Below are 14,915 nucleotides of genomic sequence, written 5' to 3'. Positions count from 1 at the left end.
TTTGTGATGATAAAGAAAGATGAACATAAAATTTTATGTACTTTGTAGTGGTTTAGAAAGAGCTCCATTATCACTCCTACACTAAAACCAACCATGCTTGTAGATGTTGAAATCGTTGCATCTGCAAAAAAAATGTGAGATCATGACTTTCTATTCATTCCCTCCTTTTATCCAAAAGCACCCCCTCTTATTGTAATGTTCTAACTTGTTGATAGTAAATTTTCTTATTTTTTTCAAACCAAACAATCCAAACCGCAATTAGCATCTTTTTGCAAAAGATTCTTTTCCGGAGTGATAAAAACATTTACCTTATAAATATTTGAAAAAACTAGTTTAGGATTAAAAAAAAATTGTCCCTAAATAATAATCTGACAAGCGATAGAAAATTTTAGAGGTCATATATATTATTTTTCTAAAAAGAAAAAATGAATCAACTCAAATCAACTCTATTGTATATATTTTCAGCAATGCTTCATTAGAATGATATATAGCTACGCTCCGGGATCACCCAATAAATATAAGGTATATTGGTGACAAAAGTTTTTTTTTTTTTTGCTTTTAATTTTTTTTTTAAGTTTTGCTTTTAAATTTTTAGTATATATTTTTTTTACAGAAAAATACTATGCTATCACTAAATATATACGGTCATGGTCATTGATCCCTCACCTTTAAGTAGTGACATGACTGAAAGTACAAAAATAAGAATAAAAATACTTGTATTTGTGCCATAAAATTTATCTTTGCCTTTTTTTTTTTTCTTTATGAAAAGTCATTTGTAAGTATTATGAAAAGTCATTTGTAAGTATTGCACTTGTATTCTTAATTTTTAAATAATGATACTTTTTATATTGACAATAATATTACATTCTTGAATTTTTGATTTATTTTTCTTTTCATAGTTGAAATAGTAGGATTTGTACTTCTTATTCATTGAGTTTCATCAAATTTAATGTGGAATAAATAATTAGAATGGGTTTATGAAACAAGAATGCTTCTTAGAGTGAGTTGTGTTGGCACATCCATCTGGAAATTGCAGTCATCTAGAGGGTGGTGGATTGATTTATTGTTAGCATAATTTTGTTTCATCTTTATAGAATGAGGGATTGTTTAACAAGGCTACTGATTGATAGGTGGGGGTTTAATCCATCACAAAGGGGAAATGGTAGAAAGTGGGGATTGAAGAACATGTAACAATGGTAGGTGACACAATTTTATTGCCGGAGAATGGCATGCTACAAAGAAATAACCCAATGGAACGGGACAGGGAACATGATGAGACAGAGGTTTGTGGGATCCCTATCACTAGAATAAGTGGCTGATTTTGAACATGGGTGATGTTTGGTTGTGGGTAATGGAATAGAATAGAATGAAAGTGAAATGAATCAATTTTCATTCTATTATTTTGTTTGGTTGCATTTTAGAGTATTAGAATGTCATTTAAATGAAAAAAATTTAGTAAATTTTTTATCAATTTTTTATTCATATTAATTTTTTATTCCATTCTCAGTCCTATTACTATATTTTCATTTCCTCCAACCAAACGTCACCCTGGTGTAGAAGTCACAAAAACAACAATTCTAGTGAAGGTGTTTAGGAAAAGAGGAGTCGCATAAAGCTTGGTGTAACAAATTTTAACAAAAATATGGTCCTTAAAAGGAAACTAGAAAATGCCTACACTAGATTAGGGACTTTAGGGCTTACCATGAAAAAGACTATGAAATGGTCTTGAATAAAGACCATGGATTATAAATGGAGAGTTGTTGAACCTTAATAAGGCTTGGCCAAAAGATGGAGAGTGGCAAAGGTAGATATGGAGAAAGCCCTCCTTTGGGTACAAACACATGGCTTGCTGACCATACCTTGTGTGGAGAAATATCCATGTCATTGCACGAAAAGTGGGAGATTTCTTGGGGTTTGACCTTGCAAATTGGAAGAAAATTGTGATAAGAGATTGTTGACCGCGTTTTTGGCCAACGACGTGAGAACGTCAAAAACGATAAAACCTTCAAGAGAAATTAAACGACACAGACAATTTTATAAAGAAAGTAAATAACACACACAATTTTTATAGTGGTTCGGCCCCAATATGTTGGTAATAGCCTAATCCACTTAGAGTTGTGATTATAGATCTGTACTCAAGATCAGATGAACTGAGCCAACTGAGTTTCTTCAGTACAGATTACAAGAATACAAGAATTCTTTCAGATACAAGCACTTTCTCTCTCTAGAAAATTTAGACCCAAAATTTCCAAAAATCCCTTTCTGATCCCATAAGCCATATATTTATAGGCTTAGGATCATACATCTGATATCCCTAGAATCGGGATATTTTATTATTCTTATTATATTTAAATTACAAAAATATTCAAAATGTAACAGAACACCAAATTTGTGGGAAGAATGAGAAATTCCCGCGTGTGCCAAGACCGATTCTTGTTGAAGCCGTTTCTGGGAATCTTGACGTAGTCATGCTCTATCTAGTTGATCCACATCACCTTCATTCTGGTCGAACACACCTTCACTGGGCAGATTGCCTGTGTTGAAGTGCACGCCAATATACCTTATGTGCACGCCAGTATACTCTATGACTGGGCAGTCATGCACTTAGCTGGTCGGACATGTGCATGACCGATCGCCCAAGTTCATTCCTAGGCAGCAAGGTCATGACTGGGCAGCAAAGTCATTACTGGGCAGACAAGTCATTCCTGGTCGGTCATGACACTTCTCAAGCCAGTCAAAATTCTTCATCAGTCTACCGAGTAACTTTATCACAACTCTGAGGAGTCAATGTATTTATTTACTATTTAATGTGTCTTTTACGGGCCATGTACTGCCACTTGTCACCTCTATTGCCACGTCATTTATCTCCAATTTTTTGGGATAACAAAGATTATTTAATATTTAAAGCACAAATCCAGGTCACTCAACAAATTCCAGCTAGTTTCTTTCTCAACATTGCTAGAGAAAGAAATTAATGGATATAGTTCAAATGTAGTAAACCAACACTCTTTTGTTATAATTGTTGTTTTTTTACGCAAAATACTAAAAGATTAAAAATATAAAAGCTTTCATATACTCATTAGAAGGAAAAGATGTACAAATGTATGGTGCGTGGATGAAAATAGAGACGAGGATTACTTCGTGCTTCGATATCCAAATTCTGGTAACTCACAAACTATATGTTAAAAGAGACATTAGTGATATACATGAACTCTAACAAACTCTGGCGATCGACAATGCCTAAAGAGAACCGAGGCCATGAGACCGAGAGTCAAACGATAGAGTGCAGAGCCAATTACATTTGCGGTTACAACATAAATGCAAGAATGGAGCAAAACCTAGCCTCAAGCACGTCTACAGGTGGTTGTTCCATTTTGGGAAATCAGGCTCCTGCAACCAATGGAACCTCAATGAATAATGGCCATGTCCACCTTGATAATGTTGGGGTAATACACAACTTTTTAGCTGAGAAAGGTCCTTCCATCAATCAGATGCTTAAAATCTACCATCTTGAGCCGAAGATGTTGTCTTGGCCTAACAATTCCCGAATGACCTAATATGCAAAGAAGCTTATTACAGGCTCGATGAAAGTTGACAAATTTGAAGCCCAACCTTCCTTGTTTCACGACCCATAAGATTGAGCAAAATCAATCCACAACTCATCATGGCCAAGGAAATTTTCATGATGCACACACGGAATACTCCAGCTTTAGACCTCATTCTCCAATTGTCACATAAAAGACGGGTTTAGGAAATGATGCATCATCTTCAAGAAACCCAAAGAAGTAACACAAGGAAGAGCTCATGAACTAAGTGAAGCTTGAGAAAAGGTAAGGCCTAACCAAGCTTAGTACCCTTCACTTTTCTGAATCCCTCCTCTAAGGAAAAGATAATGAATGTAGTGGAAGTGGGAGTGCAATACAATCCAAATTTTGAAATGGTCAAGAAGGCGACCATTATATGCCCCATCTTCCCTAATGAAATGCCTAGCCTTGAATCTTACTATTACTATTAGAATAATGATATGTGCACCAAAACATTACACCAACTGAAGTGATACTGTTTTTTAAAACAATGGGTCCCGCCTGAAATAAATTTAATTGGTTAAATGAAACTGCCACGTTAGTTAGTGTAATGTTTTGGTTCATAATTTTGGTGCACATATCATTACTCTTACTATTATGGTGTGTTTACTTGCACATAATCAGAACGATGTACAATCAGAATCACTAGTAATCAAATTTACCTTCAATTAGAATACTGAATCGAAGTCAGAATAAGTTGTTTACCTAATTTGGGAGAATGAGAATCGAAAGCACCAGTACTCCCATTGATATGTTTACTGTACTGTGAAATCATAATTGTTGACCGCGATTTTGGCCAACGACGAATAGACGTCAAAACTACAGTAAGCCTTGAATAGAAAATACGACACCAATAATTTTATAGTGGTTTAGCCCCAATTTATTGGTAATAGCCTAATCCACTTGGAGTTGTAATATATATGACCTACACTTAAGATCAAATGGACTTGAGTCAATTGAGTTTCTCAAGTGTAAGTAGAAAATATAGAGTTTCTCTCTCTAGAGAATACAAGCTTTCTCTTTCTAAGCTCTCTCAGAAAATGCCCCAAGAATGCCCCAAGCAACAGTCTCAAAATCTCAAAATTAAAAAGATTAAAAGTCTCCAAAAGATCAGATCCTTAAAATGATGCCATGAGCTCTTTATTTATAGGCTTATGGATCGTACATGAAAAATGTCAGCTACTCCTTCAATTTGACATAGTTGGTCGGATGAAACCCATCTATGAGATGACTAGTCGGCGAAAACACATTATTGGTCAGCCAAGACACATTACTGGTCGGCCAAAACATATTACTGGTCGGCCAAAACACTTTACTAATCGATAACACTATTTTCTGAAGTGATTGGTCAGACATAATTTTTTACTGGTCGGTCAAGAACCTTACTGGTCGGACAAAAACCTTACCTGGTCGGTCAAATTACTTCCTGACCAGATAAATCAGTTTCGTGACCAGTAATATCACAACTCCGAAGATTAATTTCCAACATATTCACTTATTTAGTCAACACATTTATTGACTATTAATGTGTCATTTACTAACCATACATTGACACTTGTCTCATCCCATTGCCATGTCATCGAACGAAATTTTTGGAGATAACAATAATAAATTATTCATAAGTTACAAAAATGCTCTTGATTAAAGTAGAAATTTTATAAGCTACATATTTTTATATAAATATTATAATTAAATATATTTTTAACTTATGATATTAATTTTAAATATAAAATATACTAGCAATTTTAAATAAAAACAAATGAAAATTGACAAATATTTAACTAATGTATTTATATTATTTTTTATTAAATAAAAAATATTAAATATTAAAATTATTAATTTAATTGATTATATATGCTCTTTTATTAAAAAAATGATATATTATAAATATTTAAAAAAATAATATGTATATATATTTTTAAAATTATATCCAAATTTATTTTTTTAATTAAATAAAGGAAAAAAAATATTTTATAATTTGAGGAGGAATAAGAATGACAATCCCCAATCACATGGGATTGCCAATCTCTTCTCAATCCCAAATTGGTATGGATCTCACATATTTCATTCATATTCTTAATAAAAATTAGAGAAGTAAACAAAGTTAACGAAACTAATTCTTCATTTAGCATTCTTTAATCACATAAGTAAACACATCATTATTATAATTGTTATTTGCCTATTGGGAATAGGGCAGTGCCTTTGGTTGTTTGTCATGCCTCATTGGACTGGTTGCTTATTCCTATGCAATTCAAATGTTGTTGTAAAAATATTATAAATTATTAGTATAACATATGATTGTATTTAACCTTTCTCAAATTTATTTGTTTAAAGAATTTATACCATCATTAAAAGTAAAAACAATAAATTATTATACCATGACAATAAATTGAGAAGACATGCACCAATAAGTGATGACTTTTGTGCCTAAAAGACAAGATTTCATTTTGTTGTATTTAAAAAAAAAAAAAAAAGCACTTCCATAATATATGCGAATAGCTTGTACGGGAAAAAGGAATAATTCCATCGAAGAAAAAAGAATATTACAAAAATATCTCACATTACAATTTATAATATCCCGAAAAATTCAAATATATCATCTCGCGATAAGATATTAAATACATATTTTATCGGCCAAGTCATTGCATCGGATACCCTTTGTCAGTGGCCAGGTGGAAAGTGCATTTTCATTTTCTCCTATTATTTTTTATTTTTATTTTCTCTCATCTCTTAATTTTTTTATTTATTAATTTTTTTATTTATTAATTTTTTTTATGTAATTAATTGATTAAGATAAGATTCAGCCTTGTCCAAATCTTAAATAATTTATCATTTTTCAGAAGATGAAAAAGAAAAAAGTATTTTTTTCTTCTTTTATTGCATGAATTTGTAGGCTTGTAGGGCTAGGGTACTATTACTACCCTTAAGAAGACCACATTTTTTTTTTCATTTTTTTTCTTTCTGTGAATAATAAATGTTACCATTTATTGAGAGAGTGACATCCACTCATTCTACCTTAAAGAGGTATTTTATTTTTAATTTTATTTATTTTTTTACTTGATAAGCAAGAAAAATAAAAATAAAAATAAAAATAGGACAAGGGGTTGTGACTACGTTGACAGTCTACCAAATTGGAAAGTGATTGAATTTTTTGTGAAAATAAAACTTACCCAGAAAGCTATGAGCATTATCCTATCAAAGTTTTATTTATTTATTTATTTTTGAATAGTCAAATAAAACTTGGTAAAAAAGGGTCTCAACTCTCAAGTGGGTACTACTTAACTATATAAACTATAAAAACTGACTAACCAGTCCTTTGTTTGGGACACTGCTATTTTTTCATGGTAACACCTAAGAAATATTACTACTTTTTAATTTATTTTTCTTAAATTGTTTTTCTTTTTCTACTTTTGGATGATTAGTATTTGCATTTATTACGAGTGACAATGCCTAGAAAGAAGACTTAGGGTCTCTTGAATTCAATAATTTCTCATTTATGTGATTTGGTAACACTTTTAAATGTCGGCTTTTATTTTATTTGTTTTTTTTAAGTATAAATTTTTGTTTCACAAGAGTTAATATAATAAGAACGATCCAAGTGTGCAAATTTGAAAATGACTTAACGAAAAGCTGCATGTGTTTTTAAGTCATGTAAGTTTGTCTTGAGACTCACACAGAACTCTCATTAATGGGTGAGACTTATTTTCAATTTTGAAGGAAAATGGAATTTAAACAAGTGGTTAAAATGTAACAAGTCATACAAGTTTGAAAATTTCAAAAGAATGATTACAAATCTTACAAAGAAATAACCCAAACAGATTAATTAATTGAATACAATAATGACTCACATCAATAATACAGAATTAAGTAAAACCATATCTTACTCTACGAAGAGATGCACAATACAATGAGACTATTTAAAAATAAGGTAATTGGCAGTTAAAAATAAGGGAATTGGTTGTATAAATACCTAATATTTGCAATTGAGTAATCATATATGCACTAAAATTATGCACAAAAATATTACCAACTAATATGACAGTTTCTTTTAACCAATCATATTTATTTCAGACGGAAACCACTGTTTTAAAAAACAGTGCCATATCAGTTAGTATAATGTTTTTGTTCATAATTTTAGTGCACATATCATTATTCTTTGCACTTTGTTGTAGTTGTATAGCCAATTTTTTATGGTCATTATATCTAATGTTGCCAAAAATAGTAATCTCGTTACTACTTTCCCCATTTTCTTTGTTAATTGTTGACTTAAGGGGCACGTGTCAGGTCATTATTGAAATTAGAACAAATATCATTTCCCTCCTAAACTATAGTACTTGTAGAGTTTTGCCTCATGAATTATTTTTTATAGTAAAAATGCCCCTCAAACTATGTAAATCATTGCAAAAATGCCCTTTTTGTTACATTATGTTCATTTTTTTAAGCAATTTGCTATGTAATCACATGTCACATGCATAATTACAGTACAATGACCTATTTAACTAACTGAAGTTAGTCGAAATCAAGTTTTTTGACACTAAATATAAAATATTAGATCTAAAACTACAGATAACACATTCTCAAAATTTGTCATTATATCACTATAAATGTATATATTTGTCTGTTAGCACTATCGAATCCCGACACACTAGTGCAACATTAGTGCTACACGAGCAAATTGTTTAACAAAAATTAAATGAATGAAATGCAATATAAGGAGCACATTTACAATAGTTGCTATAGTTCAGGGGGGATTTTCGCTACGAAAAAAATTCAGGAGGCAAAACTCTACAAATGTCATACTTCAAGGGAAAATTTTCCTATTACCCTTGAAATTAATATAGAGAAACGTATCAATAAAGAACTAACACATGTCTGCTGAGTTATCAATTAACAGAGAAAAACGAGGAAGATAGCAATGTAATCAATGTTTCTGTAACATTGGGTATTATTTGTAATGCCCCAAAATCTCTAATGAGGTTTAATGGTTGGATTAGAAGGTCGGGAGGACCATAATTAATTTATTATGCTATTAAATGATTGTATGCATGTTTATTTGAATTATATTATTATATGATGATAAATGCATGCATGTGGGTCCACATTTCATTATAAGGGTATTTTTGTAATTTGGCCCGTTGATGGCATATTTGTATATTTGCATGCATTTGTGGTGATTATTGATGAGGCCACATTATAATGTGGATTTTTTCGAGCTATTCGGCATGAGACGATCTTGGAATGCAAGTTAGCGGTTTGGTCATAATGGGGTTAATTTCGGGGCTCGGGGTGAGTCTCGAGGTAATTTGGTGATTAGTACATTACCAAGAATTAAAGGGCAATGGGATATGATTTATTAGCATTTGAGAATATTGGGAATAATGTGAATTTGAGGACGTTAATTATGATTAACGGGATTAAAGGAGAAATGACAGTTTTACCCTTAGTAGCCTTAAGAGGGAATTAAATGACCTAGGGGTATTTTTGTCTTTTGACCTAAGGTTATATGTGAACTAGGTAGAAGGCTATGGAAGGACTTAAGCTGAACCAAAACATAGCTCATCTTCTTCTTCTCACGATCACCATTTTTCCCTCTTCTTTCTTTGGAATTTTTTGAACTCCATTTTGAAAGTTGGAAAGTGAAGAAGTCGAAGGGGAAAAACTAGGGATGAATCACCCTGGTTACAGCGCTACAGCGCCCAAGGGAGGGCGCTACAACGCTGTCCAAGGCAAAGCATCCCTGCTTGTAGCGCCTAGTAGGGATGCACATTTTCCCCATGGGGATGGGGCCCCATGGGGACCCGCCCTTAATGGGGCGAGGAATCCCCGTCTAAATGGGGAACAGGGCGAGGATGGGGATAGCACTCCCCGCCCCAACAGAGCCCCGTTTAATTTTTTTTTTATATATATTTTTGTAATATTTTATATGTATTCTATATCTTTCTTTATGTGTTTTTGTAGTATAGTAGTAAATTTTTTAATATTTTAAATTTTATTTAGGATAGTGTTTAATATTTTAAATAATAAATATTGTGCAATATTTTTATTTACATATAATTTATGATTTTTATTTTAAAATTTAAATTTATTTTTTAAATAAATGGGTTCCTCGTGGGGATTCCCCATCCCGTCCTTGACGAGGAATAAGCGGGGATGGGGCGGGGACGGGGATTAAAAATATAAATGATGACGGGGACGGGGGGAGCACTCCCCGCCAATTCCCTGCCCCGTGTGCATCACTAGCGCCTAGGCGCTAGGGGGGCAGCACTACAACGCTACCCTGTTTTTCCAGGGTACTATTTTTGGCACTTTTGAGGGTTTTTGGCTTGGGGTTTCAATTCCTAAGGCTCGGGATCGAATCTACTAACCGTTTTGGTTCAATTCGAGGTCCCAGGAGTGAGGTTTAGGTCAAGAACCTTTTATTGCTCATTTTCATTGATGGAAGTTATATTTGGTTATGACTAGGTGACCGCCAAGAAATCAAATGATAGATCATTCTTAAGGGTCGTTCTTTATTTATTTCTCGCTCGAACTAGAAGTAAGAGAACTGCACCTAGTATGTGACATGCATAGTTATTAATGAAGCATGTTGAGTGCTCTATATGTGGACATTGATTGCATATTAAATGCTTAGCAATCTTGCTTATCTGTGAATGGTACTGACTTATTAGTCAGAATCGACAACGGTGTCAGTATTGACTGTGAAGCTGTGACTCATTAGTCAAGTTCAGCAGTAGTTGTAACGCCCCAACTCCAGGGACCGTTACGGTGTGCCTTGTAAATAGTGCTAAACTCGCTAATCGAGTCATTTGGCCAAAAACGTGTAACTAAGTGTGATTAGCGGTTTAGGGATTAAACATTTTGGTTAAGATGTAACGTTTCACTAGAACGTTTAACATATTCACTGGGATCCCGAAAATATAAATTTCAGAGTTTATTATAGAAAATATTTACAACAGGCCGTTCTAAGCGGCAAAACAGGGTTCAACCCTAGTTCCACTTTAAACCTCGGCCGTGGCGGACGAGCAGCTGCATATGTACACATCATCACCTAAGCTCTCCAACTCAAGGATGGTACAGCTTCCTCTTGCCTTTACTTGCACCACGTAGCACCCGTGAGCCAAAGCCCAGCAAGAAAACACAATAAAGCATGATATAATATCAACAACGATCATAATAACCATTAAGGACTATCAGTCCAAGCAATATAGGTGACAATAGCCAAAAGTCACAATAATGAGCATCGCTCTCTCTAGCCATGTGACGATAGGGTCACCAGGGCTTAACTGATAAATGATCCTTTCATAAGTTTGATTAGGACAGGTGCAAGGTGATTAGTCACCAATATAACCTTCTTCACGACTCTAGAGTCGAAACTATGGACAACGTCCCCTAGCCTTGTGAAAAACGGTCACCGGGGTCATATACCTTGGCTATAGTCATCTGGTCGTAGACCAGGCAAGCGCTTATAAGTTCTCGTTGACCTTCCAGTCGGTCCAGCATTAATACCCCATATGAGTCATTCAATGCCGACCTTGATTAGATCTAATATTTATTTGGCCCGGCGTTCACAACGCACTGCCACTTCTGACCCTTGGGTTGGTAAAACACGACCAGTGCTCAGCCCGCGGTGAACTTAACTAATAAGTCACAGCTTCACAGACGGATCTGGCACCATTGTCGATTCTGACTAATAAGTCAGCGCCATACACAGGTAAGCCATGCCACCAATCCTATGTCACATGTTCCATATCCATAAACAAGGCATTTAGCATGCTTACTAAACAGGTATTAGTGCTATTAGGGCCATGTATAAACACAGAGGCTCAAGCTCTGAACAATATCATACTCAGTATATAAAGCATGTCCCAATCACATGTTTCTCATGCATCATATGCAATATATCCATGTAATGCCCCGGATTCCCTAATGTGGTTTAGCGGCTGGATTTGTAGGCCGGGAGCGCCATAACTGCTTAATTACATCATTTAATGTGTTTATGCATGTTTATGAGAATTATATTATAATATAATGTTAATTGTATGCATGTCGATGTTATATGTTGAGACCACATTATGATGTGGGTTTGTTCGAGCTGTTCGACATGAGACGATCGTAGAATATTGATTAGCGGTTTAGTCACAACAGGTTTAAGTGTCGGGACTTGGATTGAGTCTCGGGGTGATTTTGAGGGTCAGAGCGTTACCGGGAGACAAAGGGTAACGGGATGTAAATTATTGGTATTTGAGAACATTGAGAATAGCGGGAATTGGAGAGCGTTAATTATGATTAACAAATTAGGAGGAAAGTACCAAAAATGCCCTTGGGAGCCTTTAGAAAGTATTGATTGACCTAGGGGTAAAATGGACATTTCACCCCTAGGATAGATATAACACTTGGTGACTGAAGAAAGTGATGGAAAACAGAGTATACTTTAGAGTTCTCCCGTACCTTCTTCTCCTCACTGTTCTTTGTGGTTTTTGAACCAATTTTGAGGATTCAAGCTTGGGAAGCAAGCCTTGGGAGTTTGGGAGTGTGTTCCACCATTGAAGACCATCATAAGCCAAGCTTTGGGTAAGTTTCTAACCATGGTTTTCTCTGGTTTGCTCTATTTTGGTTTGTTTTGCAGCTGAGATTACTAGGATGAATTCATGGTTTTTGTTGGGAGTTTTGGCTAGGGTTCCCATGCTTGTGATGTTTGGGGTGTGTTAGGATGGTTTTTGGGTTTATTTTGCATCAAGAATAGGCTTTGGAAGCTTGGGAATCGAGTTAGAATCGAGGAAGTTGAAGAAGGTCGATTCAGGGGTGTTTGGGCCTGGAGGTAGCGCTACAGCGCCCACCCTAGGGCGCTATAGCGCTCCTCAGGAGGCTTTCTGGCGCTTGGGAGGTTCTGAGTAGAGCGCTGTGGCGCTAGGGGTTGAGCGCTGTAGCGCTACCCTGTTCCTTCCAAACCCCGTTTTGAGTGTTTTTAAGGGTTTTTGACTTGGGGTTTCAATCCTTAAGGCCCGGGATCGAATCTACTCACCGTGTGGGCATGTTTCGAGGTCCCGAGGGTGGTGCTTAGGTTAAGACCCTACTATTGTGGATTCTCATTAATGGAGGTTATAATTGGTTGTGATTAGGTAACCGCTAAGGAACTAAAAGACCGATCGTTCTCAGGGGTCGTCTTTATCATACTTCTCGCTCGAACTTGAGGTAAGAAAACAGTGTATGGATACAGTTGCACCCTGTACAGGTATATGTCATGCATGGTTTGATATTGAGGCATGTTGGTTGATATATGTGAACGTGGATTGCATATTAAATGCTAATGAATGCTGATTACTTGGTTAAGACACTGACTAGTCAGGGACCGACTCCAAAGTCGATGATTACGCATTGAATGGCTTTATGGCATTGATGCGGGACCGACCCTAAGGTTGAAGAACTTATAAGCGCTTGCCTGGTCTACGACCAGATGTCTATAACCAAGGTATACGACCCCGGTGACCGTTAGTCACGTGGCTAAGGGACGTTGTCCATAGTTACGACTCCAGAGTCGTGAGGAAGGTTATGTTGGTGACTAATCACCATACACCTATCCTGATCAATTTATGAGAGGATCACTTATCAGTTAAGCCCTGGTGACCCTATCGTCACATGGCTAGAGGGAGCGCCGCTCGTTATTGTGACTGTTGGCTATTGTCACCTAGTTGTTGGGCTGATAGTCCTGGATGATTACTATGATTGTTGTTGATATTATATCATGTTTTATTTGTGTTTTCTTGTTGGGCCTTGGCTCATGGGTGCTATGTGGTGCAGGTAAAGGAAAGCAAAAGCTTAACCAGCCCTGAGTGAAGAGCTTGGGCGACGTTGTGTACATACAGGGCCGCTTGATCGCCACGGTCAAGGAGTTCTCAGAGGGACTAGGGGTTTACCCTATTTTTGCCGCTTAGGCCGGCGGAGTTTGTAAATTTGAAACTATAGCGACTCTTTTGTACTACGAACTACTTGTAAACATTTGAAAGGCTCATGAGCAGTTTATTTACTTAATGAAATGTACCCTTTCCTTTTTACTGGTTTTACACCTTAACCTGATAACAACACTTAGATCACGTTTTTAACCAAAGGACTCGGGTAGCGGGTCAAATTTCCGGTTCACCGTTCACCGTAACTGTTCTGGGGTAACCAGGGCGTTACAATCCAGCAATCCAACATGCACCAATAACAGCCATGCATGTCACGCTTAATAACCAACCAACATGCATCAATGATAGCCATGCATATCATACTCAATAATCAACCAACATGCATCATAATAGCCATGCATGCCATACTCAATAATCAACCAACATGCATCATAATAGCCATGCATGCCATACTCAATAATCAACCAACATGCATCATAATAGCCATGCATGTCACATATACACAGGGTGCAGTTTTCTTACCTCAAAGTCGAGCTAGAATGATTTAAAGGACAACCCTTGAGAACGATCAACCTTTAGGTCTTTAGCGGTCACCTAGTCATAACCAGATATAAGATACCATCAATAAAAATGGTCAACATAAGTTTCCAAACCAATATCTAGCCTCCGGGACATAAATCCCCACTTAACCGAGTACTAGGATCAACCCCGAGGCCTTAAGCTAGCATCCCTAGGCCAAAAACCCATGTTTGGCCAAATTTGCCTTGATGGGCCTCGGCTCATCACCCTGACAGAGGCATTTCGTCCTCAAAAGCCACCTTAGGCCGCGGCACACAAAAGCCAGGCCGCGGCTCATTACCCAGATCAGCCAAAAATCAGCAACGCACCAGCTCGACCTCCCCTGCATAATCCCCTAAAACCAAGCCTTCAAACCAGCTCCAAACCTTCTCCAAACACACAATTAAACCTCTAAACATCACCCATAACTCCCCCTCATCAAAACCCAAACCAAACATCAACCTAACTCCCATTAATTCCACTTAACCACGAAGAATTCACAAGCTGAAATCTTAAAATAAAACAGAGTATAAACCAGAAACTAATGGTTGAAAATTACCTTAAATCCGAGTTTGAACCCCCTTCAATGGCTGAACCAAACTCCTAAGCTTCCACCTTTAATTTCCTAGCTTAACTCCTCAATTGGGCTCTCAAAAATCCAAAGGAAAAAGTGAAGGAAACCTTGTACGGGAGAGAAAGGGAGAAGGAAGGAGATAGGCTCTGTTTTTTATTCTGTTTTCTACATCCTACTAAACCTCATGTATATCCAAGCCAAATGACCTAAATGCCCCTAGGTCATTTAAAGGCTTCGAAGCACTCCCAAGGGTAAAATCGTCATTTTCAACCTATACCGTTAATCATAATTAAC

This window comes from Humulus lupulus, chromosome 2, assembly GCF_963169125.1.
Source record: "Humulus lupulus chromosome 2, drHumLupu1.1, whole genome shotgun sequence".
Classification (NCBI taxonomy): domain Eukaryota; kingdom Viridiplantae; phylum Streptophyta; class Magnoliopsida; order Rosales; family Cannabaceae; genus Humulus; species Humulus lupulus.
Note: the sequence above shows the minus strand (reverse complement) of the source record.